An 11,717-nucleotide genomic window follows, 5' to 3' on the forward strand; every position below is an offset into this window, starting at 1 on the left:
AAGGGTTTCTTATTTTCATTTACAAGGTTGGGTAGAAATCTTGCCTATACGATCTCTATTTGTGCTGTCAGTTCTGCTTATAAGTTCCATATTATGTCATTGTATGTTAGAAATCCTGCCCATAGGTTCTATATTATGTTCACATGTTAGAAATCTTGACTATAAGATCAACGTTATGATTTGTTAGAAATCTTGCCTTTAGGTGTATCAATTTATCCAGTAATTGTGTGTTGGCAACCATGCCCATAGGATCAACATTTGGCTTAATTATTTTCTGGCTCAATGTGTATAATTCCTGCTTATGTACTGCTCAATTCTAGAAAGCTTGTCTATAGGATTAAAGTCGGTTCAATGATAGAAACCATGCCTATAAGATTAAAGTCGGTTCAATGATAGAAACTGTGCCTATAGGAACTAAAATCTGTTTTAATTTTAGAGACCATGCCTATAAGATCTAGAATCAGTTTAATTATAGAAATCATGTTTATAGGACCTGAACTAGTTAATTAATTGCTTTACTCATTTCTTTAACAGTCATCAATGCTGGGTTAACCATTGTCACTAGAAATCATGCCTATAGGACTCAGTTAACCAATTCTGAATACAATCCAGTAATCACCACTGTTAGTTACTGCATAAAACGCTTAGATAACTTGGCTATAGGTTCAAATGCTCTAATTGAAATCAGTAGTCAATTACAGGATCACTAGAAATTACTGTCAGCATGTTTAAAAAAAATCCAGAATCACATAGAAATCATATCTACAGGATCTAATATCCTTAACTAATTAAACTGTCAGTACGCCAATATGTTTTGCGTGCATTTGCTACCCTATGTGCGGAGGCTAAATTGAGCCTTTATCTGCTCTTGCATGAAAAGTCCAATGTGTTTGTATGTCGCTTAGTTTTACAATTTTGAGCAACCTAAGCTGAGTCCAGAACCATCCCAAATAGAGGTCCCAATGCCTCCAGGACAATAGATAAGGGACGGGTAGTGCACACATAGGGTACGAGTTAGAATTGATTAGAGCGCTTTAAGTAAAAAACTCAAAGATAGTAATTGGGTAGCAGGAGATGATAGTCTGTGCCCGCTGGATAATATGAGTAACACCCCAACTCGAGGGAGTTACGAAGTATTATTTATGTTACATCGGGTGATCCTTTAGGCTAAAAAATTTTGGACCCCCATCCCTATTAAATAATTCACTCGCTTCTTTATTAGACTAATTCATAACTTAAGTTCGGCTGGGACCCACCGTTGTGGACTTCGAGGGGTGCCTAACACCTTCCCCTCAAGGTAATTTGAGCCCTTACCCGATCTCTGGTGATGCAAACTGGTTTAATATGAGTTATCTGCTCTAGGTGCCCTAACACACCTTAATCCGTTAGGTGGCGACTCTCACTAATTCCTTTTCCCTACCTTCTCAAAGGAGTTGTCAAAAGTCGAAACTCGATTTCGCGAGAAAAAGGGGGCGCGACAACATGGCTACTCTGCTGGGGATTATCTTTAGGCCTTTACCTTTACGAACTTGATCTACATGAATTAGTCTCTTTCGATAAGCGTATTTTGTTATTATTTGAATACCCCGCTCTTGTTTTCCCTTTTTATTGCTACATGCACATCCTTTTCCCTAATTCCCCTTTATATGAACTCATATGCAACTCTTCGTTTAATTCGATTACAACATGTGTTTCCCCTTATTTCCTAATCATGTTCATTTGTTCCAAACTTTTAATTTTACTATATCATGTCTCTCCCAATCTTTAACCCCTTTTATTTGCTTTATTACAATTCCTTCATTTCGCGAACTAACTTCTTCCCTATTTTTCTTTCATTTATGTCTTTACGTTCATTCAATACTGCATTTATTTTCAAAGACGTGAAAATACTTGACAACGTGTTATCTTTTGCATAAAGCATGCTCAACATCATGTTCCACTCGTGCGTACTAATACCATAGTGGCACTTGATGAGTGTCTGCGCTCTTCCTAAAATCACCCTTTAAATTTGGAAAGGCTTATTTGCGGTAAAAATAGTCGATCAGCGGTGCAATCGACGGTTCTGTGACTTTCCCTCTCAAGCTGTCCGCTTGAGGGTACCATTCTAGTCTTTGACAGAAACCTTACTCTGATAATAACTGTACATGCATCAGGATCAAACCTAGCCTGGGTTAATATGTTGTCCACATAATAATCCTCTAAGAAAAACCTTGTCCAAAGTCCACCGAGGTTTCCATAATCCCAACGGGCGCAACCACGATATATGCATTATTTGGAGAAATAAATGCCGACATGCTAATCATTAATGTATAAGTAGTCGAATCCGGAGGGGGACAGGGTCTATCTCTGTTTATTTTGCAGAAAATGAGGCACGAAGTCCCCAGGTTTGGCATGGTTCGAAATATACCACCGTTATTATTGGATTGGTGGGAAAACCTTTCGCCAAACGACACAAATCACGTGAAAAGGGTTCTTGGAAACTTACCCTCCTTATTGGACATCTGCCCAAACAACATGCTGATCGAGGCTGCTACTATGTCTTGGGACGATGAAAGGGCCGTATTCAGTTTTGGAAATATAGAAGTGACTCCTCTTTTGGAGGAAATAGGAGGATTAGCTGGATTACCATGGGATAGTCCCGGTTTACTAGTACCAGAAAATCACACTACCAGGGGGTTTCTGAAGATGATGGGTCTGAGAAAGAATGACGACTTGGCATGCCTGAAGAAGTCCTACATACCCTTCGACTTCCTCTATGAACGATACGGACACAGCAAATCTTACCGTATCTTTCATGACGAATTCTCCATGACTTCCCTAGGTTGGACTCATCGTAGGGTTTTTGTATTTATTGTATGCTTTCTGGGTATGATAGTGTTTCCAAGCCAAGGGGACAGAATTCACACCAAGTTGGCCATGGTAACCAAAGCTTTAATGGAGGGAATCGAGGGACAAACATATACTATTGTTCCGATGATTGTAGCAAAAATATATCGGGCTCTAGATCGTTGCAAGAAAGGGTTCAAACATTTTGAGGGTTGTAACTTGCTGCTGCAGATTTGGTTGTTAGAACATCTTCAGAGAGGCCAATACCGCCAAGAGTTTCCACAGAGACCAATGAATGATCACATAGCTTTCCACCATCCGAAAATAATGACCTTTATCCCAGACAGGTTTGCGCAACCAGAGAATGCCACGGAATGGGTACGGTTTCTCAGCAATTTTACCGAGGACAAGGTTCATTAGATGTTCGAGTGGTTCCCTACTAGCGAATGCATCATCAGAACCAGGGATGTTCTGCATCTGGTGTTGATTGGGTTAAGGGGCATACATCCTTATTTTCCTATCATGGTCATGAGACAAGCTGGTAGAAAACAAGTCATACTGCGAGTCTCCAAAATGAGTCATTACAAAGTAGATTTTCAGGATGATGCCATTCCATACAATGTGAAGCCCAACACATGTGGCATTTGAAGATTATCGTAGAAAGGGATACCATCGAGCCAGATCGATATCACGCAGGTCATGTGTACTTCTACCCATCATGGTTGGAAGATAACATAGCAGGAATCGTCGAGCCAGGGGTTGGTCAAGGAAACAGGGTCGTAGATGAGGATGCTGAAGCATAGATGAAGTATGAGAGGCTACGCAAAAGAGTCCTTGAGTCCGAAGCCAAGCATTTGGAACAACACAAGATAGACATGGAGTCAATTAACTAGTGGAGGGAAATGGTTACAAGGTCGATAGAAAGGTTGGAATATTTGGAGCAGGGTCTAATGGAACTGGAAGGAAAGATGAGGAAAAGGGTCGTAGACTGTCAGAATGCATAGGGCAATGAAAGAGGACACCTAGCAAGGGCGTACCTGCTGCTGGACATGCATGACATGGGGAATCTGATCGACGGAGCCAAGAGGGTCAAGTATGGAGAAGGTCTCTCTGGGACCAAGTAGATTAGATTTACCTATTGGAATTCGAATGTATAAGGCAGATGCCATTAGTAACTCATTTATTTATTGTCGTTTTTACGTTCGTCTTATTTATTACATTAATGAAATGATGTATTTATCATTAAATTTCTCCAAATCTACTTGTCGCTAGGCCTACCTCGGGCACAACGAGGTTCCCCAAATTAGGACGCGAATGTACATTCCTGCAATACGTGTTTAAATACTGCAAATACTTTTCAGAATCCTTACTGACTTGTTTACCTTTTTGTTTTTTTTCTTTATTTTGATTATTCCCATCCCCTAACGTTTGTTCGCACATACTGGCATGGTCGGCATATCACACCAGATCCAGAGGCCCTCCACCTCCTACTCCTCTAAGTAATCCGAAAAGCAAGGGAAAGGCTAAGATGGATGATATGAGTGGTATCCGGAAAGAAAATGCTGCGCACGTGGAGAATGTTGAAACTTCAAGACGGTCGGAGTACTCCGGCACAGAATGACTTGGTCCTACGGTTGGAATAGAAGATATTAGAATTGCAAGGGGAGCTTGAGCAGGTCTGCAACCTGGCAAGCTTTTCCCTCACCGTAAACGTCCCAGACATTAACCAACAAAATGCTCAAAACCCAGTACCTCCTCAAAACACAGCAAACCAACGTCCGCAAAATCCTTCCGCACCCCACCAATACACAACACCTCCCCAAAATCCTAATCCTCCACCAGTACTAACACCCCCTCAACACCAGCATCTCCCGACTCAATACCCACAAACTACTTACCGTACTCCTCGAAATACCCCGCAACCTATCATTGATCCGCAAAATTCAACTAATGATCACCACTAAACTTAAACCCCCGGCACTGACCAAGACTATCCCATATACGTAGAACCATTCACTCAACCAATCTCATACACACCAGAATCCGCCGAGAAGGACCTGCTCATTAGGAACATGGCGGAAGAGCTCGAGAAGCTCACAAGCTGAGTCCAGGGTGTCGAAGGAGGCAAAGATATTGAAGGTTTGGATTATGAAAATCTGTGTATTTAGCCAGACGTAGAACTGCCAGAGGGTTACAAACCTCCTAGTTAAGATGTTTGATGGAATAAGTGACTCGAAGGTACATTTGAGGACGTACTGTGACAAGCTCGTATGAGTTGGTAAAGATGAAAGAATTTGCATGAAGCTATTCATGAGGAGTCTCACTGGAGACGCCCTATCTTGGTGCGTCAGTCAAAATCCCAAGAAGTGGTTAACTGGGTAGGCATGGCATTAGACTTCATGGACCGATTCAGGTTTAATGCAGAAAATGCACCGGACGTCTTCTACATACAGAACCTCTAGAAGAAACCAAAGGAAACTTTCCGTGAATATGCTACTCGATGGAGGTCAGAAGCTACAAAGGTCAGGCCGGCACTAGAAGAAGAGCAGATGAAAAAAATTCTTTGTCAGGGCCCAAGACCCACAATACTATGAAAGGTTAATGGTCATCGAAAATAACAAATTCTCCGACATCATCAAACTCGGGGAAAGGATTAAAGAAGGGATTAAGAGCAGAATGGTAACTAATTTTGAGGCATTGCAGTCTACGGACAAAGCATTGCAGTCAGGGGGTATGTCAAAGAAGAAAGAAATAGGGGCAGTGATGGTAGCCCAAGGTCCAAAATCTCTACTCACATACCAACCTCCTCCACCCACATACCAACCTTCACCACCCAGATATCCTCAATCCGCTACCGCCTACCACACTTATAACACCCAGCCAACCTATTATCATCCACCTCCAACCCGTCAAAACTATAAAAAACCCAGACCCAGTTTCGATCGTAGACCGCCCAGACAATACACCCCTTTTGTTGAGCCCATCGACCAGCTATATGAAAGACTAAAGGCTACCGGATATGTCACCCATATTCCCGCTGTCGCCATGGAAAACTCCTCCTAATGGGTCAACCCAAACAAAACATGTCCATACTATTCCAGCATGAAGGGGCATATTATTGATGACTGCCGCACTTTGAAAGACAAGATTCAGACCCTGACTGATACCAAATTCATACAAGCAAAGGAAGCCGCACCCAATATCTGCAATAATCGCCTCCCAGATCATAGGGGTGATGGAGTAAATTTGATAGAAACCGATGAAGAATGGGAACTTGAAGGGTCAATTGGGCTTATTCGGGAAGGTGACGACCCTAAGAAACCTGCAGTCACACTCACTCCTATTGTGGTACAGATACATCTACCGGTCGAAGTTGAAATAGCCGCATTAGCTCTGTTTAAAATCGAAGTGACAGCACCTGCAACTACACCTACTCCATTTGAAGTAGAAGTAGCCACACCCTTCACTGTGGCGGTAGCATCCACATCGCCCTTCAATTCCAATGCCATACCTTGTGATTATGTTGCCGAAGCTAGGAGAAAAGGAAAAGCAAAAATGGAAGAGTCTGGTGCTGCACATGGGATGATCAAACTGGAAGAATCTATACGCCCGAAAATTTTGGAGGAACAAGCAAGGAAGCTGCTACCAAACAACCCATCATTGAAACTCGTCTAGATGATCTCTGGAGGAAAGTACAATCAAGGGAATACTCTGTTGTTGATCATCTGAACAAAACCCCTACTCAGATTTCCATTCTGTCGCTGCTATAGAATTCTGAGACGTATAAGAATGCATTAATGCAAGTGTTAAATGAAGCTTATGTGCCCAAAAATATCACTAGTGGAGAGACGGCCAACATGGTAGGGCAAGTACTCGAAAGCCATATGATCACCTTTCACGAAGATGAACTACCACCTGAAGGACGAAGTCACAATAGGGCACTGCACATCACAGTACAGTTTGAGGACAAATTCATAGCCATAGTCCTAATAGATGGGGGTTCGAGCCTCAATATTTTTCCGTTTACTACTTTGAAAAGGTTGGGTAAAGATTTCCATGAGATACGAGCAGGGAGTATGAATGTGAAAGCATTTGATGGGTCTCAAAGGGCCACAGTTGGGGAAATCAACCTTTGTTTGCAGATGGTCCTGACTTGGTTTGATGTTGAGTTTCAAGTATTGGACATATCTGCTACATATAATCTTTACTAGGACGACCTTCGATACATGATGCTGGAGCTGTAGCTTCTACGCTACACCAGGCCGTCAAGTTCGAATGGAACCATCAGGAGGTAATCATTCATGGAGACGGAAGTAATCCCATTTACACCAATCAAACTGTTTCGGTTGTCGAAAATATAAGGAAGTTGGGTAGAGAGACTTATCACCGCATCGAGCGTTTCAATGCAATTGAGAAGGATAAATGGTGGAGCAGCAAACTAGAAAGCATACTGGCATGGTTAGGGTACGAACCCAGCAAAGGGCTTGGGAAGAAACTCCAGGTCATTACCAAACCAATACAGTTGAAGCGTCATGGTACCACTTTTGGGCTTGGATATTCGTATACATGGCAAGAATATGATGATTAGTTGCCACCATGGAGAGGTCCCTATTACCCTCTTGGAGCAGCCAGTGCTGCATCTGAGTCAGACCTTTCATCAGGACGATACAATATGGGGATACGAAGCAGAGTAAGCTTTGGCTGGGCTAAGGAAGCTGTTTCTAGAAGACGAAGATATGGATTGTAATGTGATAGTTGAGGAGGAGGAAGAAGGCCTTACTATTTAGACGGTGGAGAGGGGTGCATTTCTCAAGAACTGCATCGCAACACCACCAAGTCCCAGACGAGTCCCCGGGTAGCATGGCTACTCATGTTATTTGAAAAATAATTCTTTTGAACATTTTGTTTTGAAAACACCTTTCTTTCAGTATTTTGTTTTTGAAAACATTGTTTTGAAGTCATCTAGACGATATTTTGTTTAACATTTCAGCATTTATCAAATAATTTGATGTTTTTATTATCGGTATCTTTCATATTTTTCTTCTACAGCATTACTATTTCTTACCTTGATGAACCAACAACTGTGACATGTAATGAGACAACGCAACATAAGGATAGTAACTCAGAAGAAGAAGATGAGATACCTAAGGAAGTTATCAGAGAAGTTGAGAATTTTGAGAATAAGCCTAAGTCCAACCTGGACGAAACCGAGACAGTCAATTTGGGAGATTCTGAAACCATCAAAGAAACTTGCATAAGTATTCACCTGTCGCCGTCAGAGAAGAAAGAATACACTCATTTCCTGAAAGAATATAAGGATATATTTGCGTGGTCATATGATGACATGAAGCACATCCATAGTGGCTCATAAGTTGCCTACAAATCCAATGTGTCCGCCAGTGAAGCAGAAACTCAGAAAGCTCAAACTAGACATGAGCCTAAAAATCAAGGAGGAAGTCACTAAGCAGATCAAAGCCAAAGTCCTCAGGGTAGTTGAGTACCCAACCTGGTTAGCCAACATTGTACTGGTTCCAAAGAAAGATGGGAAAGTCGGGGTGTGTGTTGACTATCAGGATTTAAACAGAGCAAGTCCCAAGGACGATTTCCCACTACCAAACTTACACATTCTGATTGACAATTGCGCCAAGCATGAACTCCAATCCTTTGTAGATTGTTTCGCGGGTTATCATCATATATGGATGGACGAAGAAGACGCAGAGAAAACAACTTTCATTACACCATGGGGAGTCTATTGCTACAAAATGATGCCATTCAGTTTGAAGAATGCTGGGGCCACCTATATGAGGGCCATGCCGGCCATCTTCCATGATATGATACACAAGGAAATAGAGGTATATGTTGACAACGTCATCATCAAATCCAAGAAAGCCACATATCACATAGCAGACTTGAGGAAGTTCTTTGACCGGCTAAGGAAGTACAATTTAAAACTGAACCCCGCAACATGTGCATTCGGGGTTCCTGTCGGAAAATTGTAGGGATTCATCATCAGCCGTCGAGGAATCGAGTTGGACCCGTCAAAGGTTAAATTATCTAAGAATTACCACCATCGAAGAACAAGAAGGACGTGATGAGTTTTATGGGGCGCCTCAATTACATCTGCCGCATCATAGCACAGTCCACAGTAATATGTGAACCAATTTTCAAAATGTTGGAGAAGGATGCTGCAACCAGTTGGACTGAGGATTGTTAGAATGCTTTTGACAAAATCAAGGAGTACCTATCCACACTGCAGGTCCTAGTCCCACCAGAGCCTGGTAGGCCATTGATACTCTACCTCTCTGTATTAGATGGGGCTTTCAGTTGTGTTTTGGGACAACATGACAAGATGGGAAGAAAGGAGCAAGCCATATATTACTTGAGCAAGACAGTTCATACCGGGGCAGCTTATGTTGAAGCAGATCTTTCCACATTAAGATGAAGCCAAAGGGAAATTTTCACCTAACTGGCAAGGTCCTTACATGGTTCACAAGGTACTAACAGGAGGAGCACTCATACTTGCAGAAATGGACGGAGAAGTTTGGCCAAAGCCTATCAATTCGGACGCGGTCAAGAAATACTATATTTATATTATTTACATTTCTTCATCTGATGTTACTGAACTATGCTTGACCTGATTCCCGTTTAAGAGGGGATACGTAGGTAGCCCTGTGGGTTCGATCACATCTCAAAAAAAATTTCATTTTCGCACAACCAGAAATTGGGGCAACATTTTGAGGAGGACCCTCAATATAACTGAGCAAGTCCAACTGACGTCATCATATGTAAGACAATCAGAGAATCGGTTAAGTAACTGGGGCAGAATTTTGAGAAGGCTCAAAATTCCGGAGCAGGTCCAACAAACCTCGTCACATGCGAAATGGCCGAAGGATCACTTACTAAATTGGGGCAGAATTTTGAGGAAGACCCTCAAAAGTTTAACGCAAAGAAGCCGTATGTCTCTAAAAGTGTCGCAGTCATTAGTTCATCGGATTTACTTGATATTATATACCACTATGTTTTCTAAATAACTCTATTTCATCAAATAAGTGCATATTTTTTTGAAAACTTTATTTCTATAGCAGCCAGATATTACCCAGGGCAACTCAAATAGGATCTCCAGAGCAAAGCAAAGCAAAACAGGCAGACAAAGGCACGAACCAACGTCCCCCGCAAAACTCACAATTTTTCTTTGGATGCAGGAACAAGGAACAACCACAAGTACGTGCGCCTTAAAATCATTACCTTCATAACAACTAAGCGCAAATATATCTCCAGCTAAGAAATATTCTGCTCCTATTTGCTATTTTTCCATTGCTTTGAGACTAAGCTCTATCTCAGTTCTTGCATGAGGCTAGCCCTGCCTCCCTATTTGCATAAGGCTAAGCATTGCCTTCTCTTTGCATGAGACTAAGCTCCGTCTCAATTCTTGCATGAGGCTTAGCCTTGCCTCCCTATTTTCATGAGGCTAAGCATTGCCTTCTCTTTGCATGAGAATAAGTTTTGTCTCAATTCTTGCATGAGGCTTAGCCCTGCCTCCCTATTTGCATAAGGCTAAGCATTGCCTTCTCTTTGCATGAGACTAAGCTCTGTCTCAATTCTTGCATGAGGCTAAGCCCTGCCTCCCTACTTGCATAAGGCTAAGCATTGCCTTCTCTTTGCATGGGAATAAGTTTTGTCTCAATTGTTGCATGAGGCTAAGCCCTGCCTCCCTATTTGCATAAGGCTAAGCATTGCCTTTTCTTTGCATGAGACTAAGCTCTGTCTCAATTCTTTCTAAGCCCTGCCTCCCTATTTGCATAAGGCTAAGAATTGACTTCTCTTTGCATGAGACTAAGCTCTATCTCAAATCCAGCGTGAGACTAAGCCCTGTCTCCCTTTTCTTGCATGAGGCTAAGCCTTGCCTCCCTGTCTGCATAAGGCTAAGCACTGCCTTCCATTGCATGAGACTAAGCACCGTCTCGAACCTTGCATGAGGCTAAGCCCTACTTCCTCAATTGCATAAGGCTAAGAACTGCCTTCCATTGCATGAGGCTAAGCATCGCCTCCCCAATTGCATAAGGCTAAGCACTGGCTTTACCTGCATGAGACTAAGCACTGTCTCACTTTCTCGCATGAGGCTAAGCATTGCCTCCCCATCTGCATAAGGCCAAGCTCTGCCTTTCCTTGTCTAATGACTGAACGTTACCCTATCTGAAACCTAGAACTATTCTACCTTTTTCGGGGCTAAGCTCTGTCCCGATCCTATACAAGACTAAGCTCTGTCTTGTTTTGCTCATATGATGCATCACCATGTCTATGTACGAAGGCGTCATCCTCAAAGCCTAAAGACACCATGTCATGGCCCGATGATCTCTCAATATTGCATATTATTATTCAATGGCGTCATGGTTCAAAGGAACAATTCTCATGGCCCGAGAACATCATTTCATGGCCTGCGAATCCCTTATCTCATGATTCTTAGCCCGGGACGTCATGGTCTTAGGACATTATCATCATCGTCCAAAGACAACCTTCATGGTCCAAAGGGAATTCACATCATGTATAAATTCTCTCAATAATCCATATATATATTTGCACGCATCGTGTTTAAGTTTTGCAGGTAATTCAGGAGTTAACCGTTCTTCAAATAGGAGCAACCTTGGCTCCGGTTTCCGCTCATACCTTTCACACCCGGCCATTATTCTAGACGTAACCAACTCCCATCAATTACTCGCCTTTACTCCATGATCGTTCATATATCTGCCCGGTGATACATCCGTTACGTTTTAGATTCACATTCATAACTCCGCATAAATCCATCCGATACTATCCTTCCCAAGAGAACCCTTTCCAAAACACATGACTATTCCTATAACAATTCCATTGGTTTCATTCACTGTTGGGTCAAG

The sequence above is a fragment of the Nicotiana attenuata genome, chromosome 7 (genome assembly GCF_001879085.1).
Source record: "Nicotiana attenuata strain UT chromosome 7, NIATTr2, whole genome shotgun sequence".
In the NCBI taxonomy this organism is placed as follows: Eukaryota; Viridiplantae; Streptophyta; class Magnoliopsida; order Solanales; family Solanaceae; genus Nicotiana; species Nicotiana attenuata.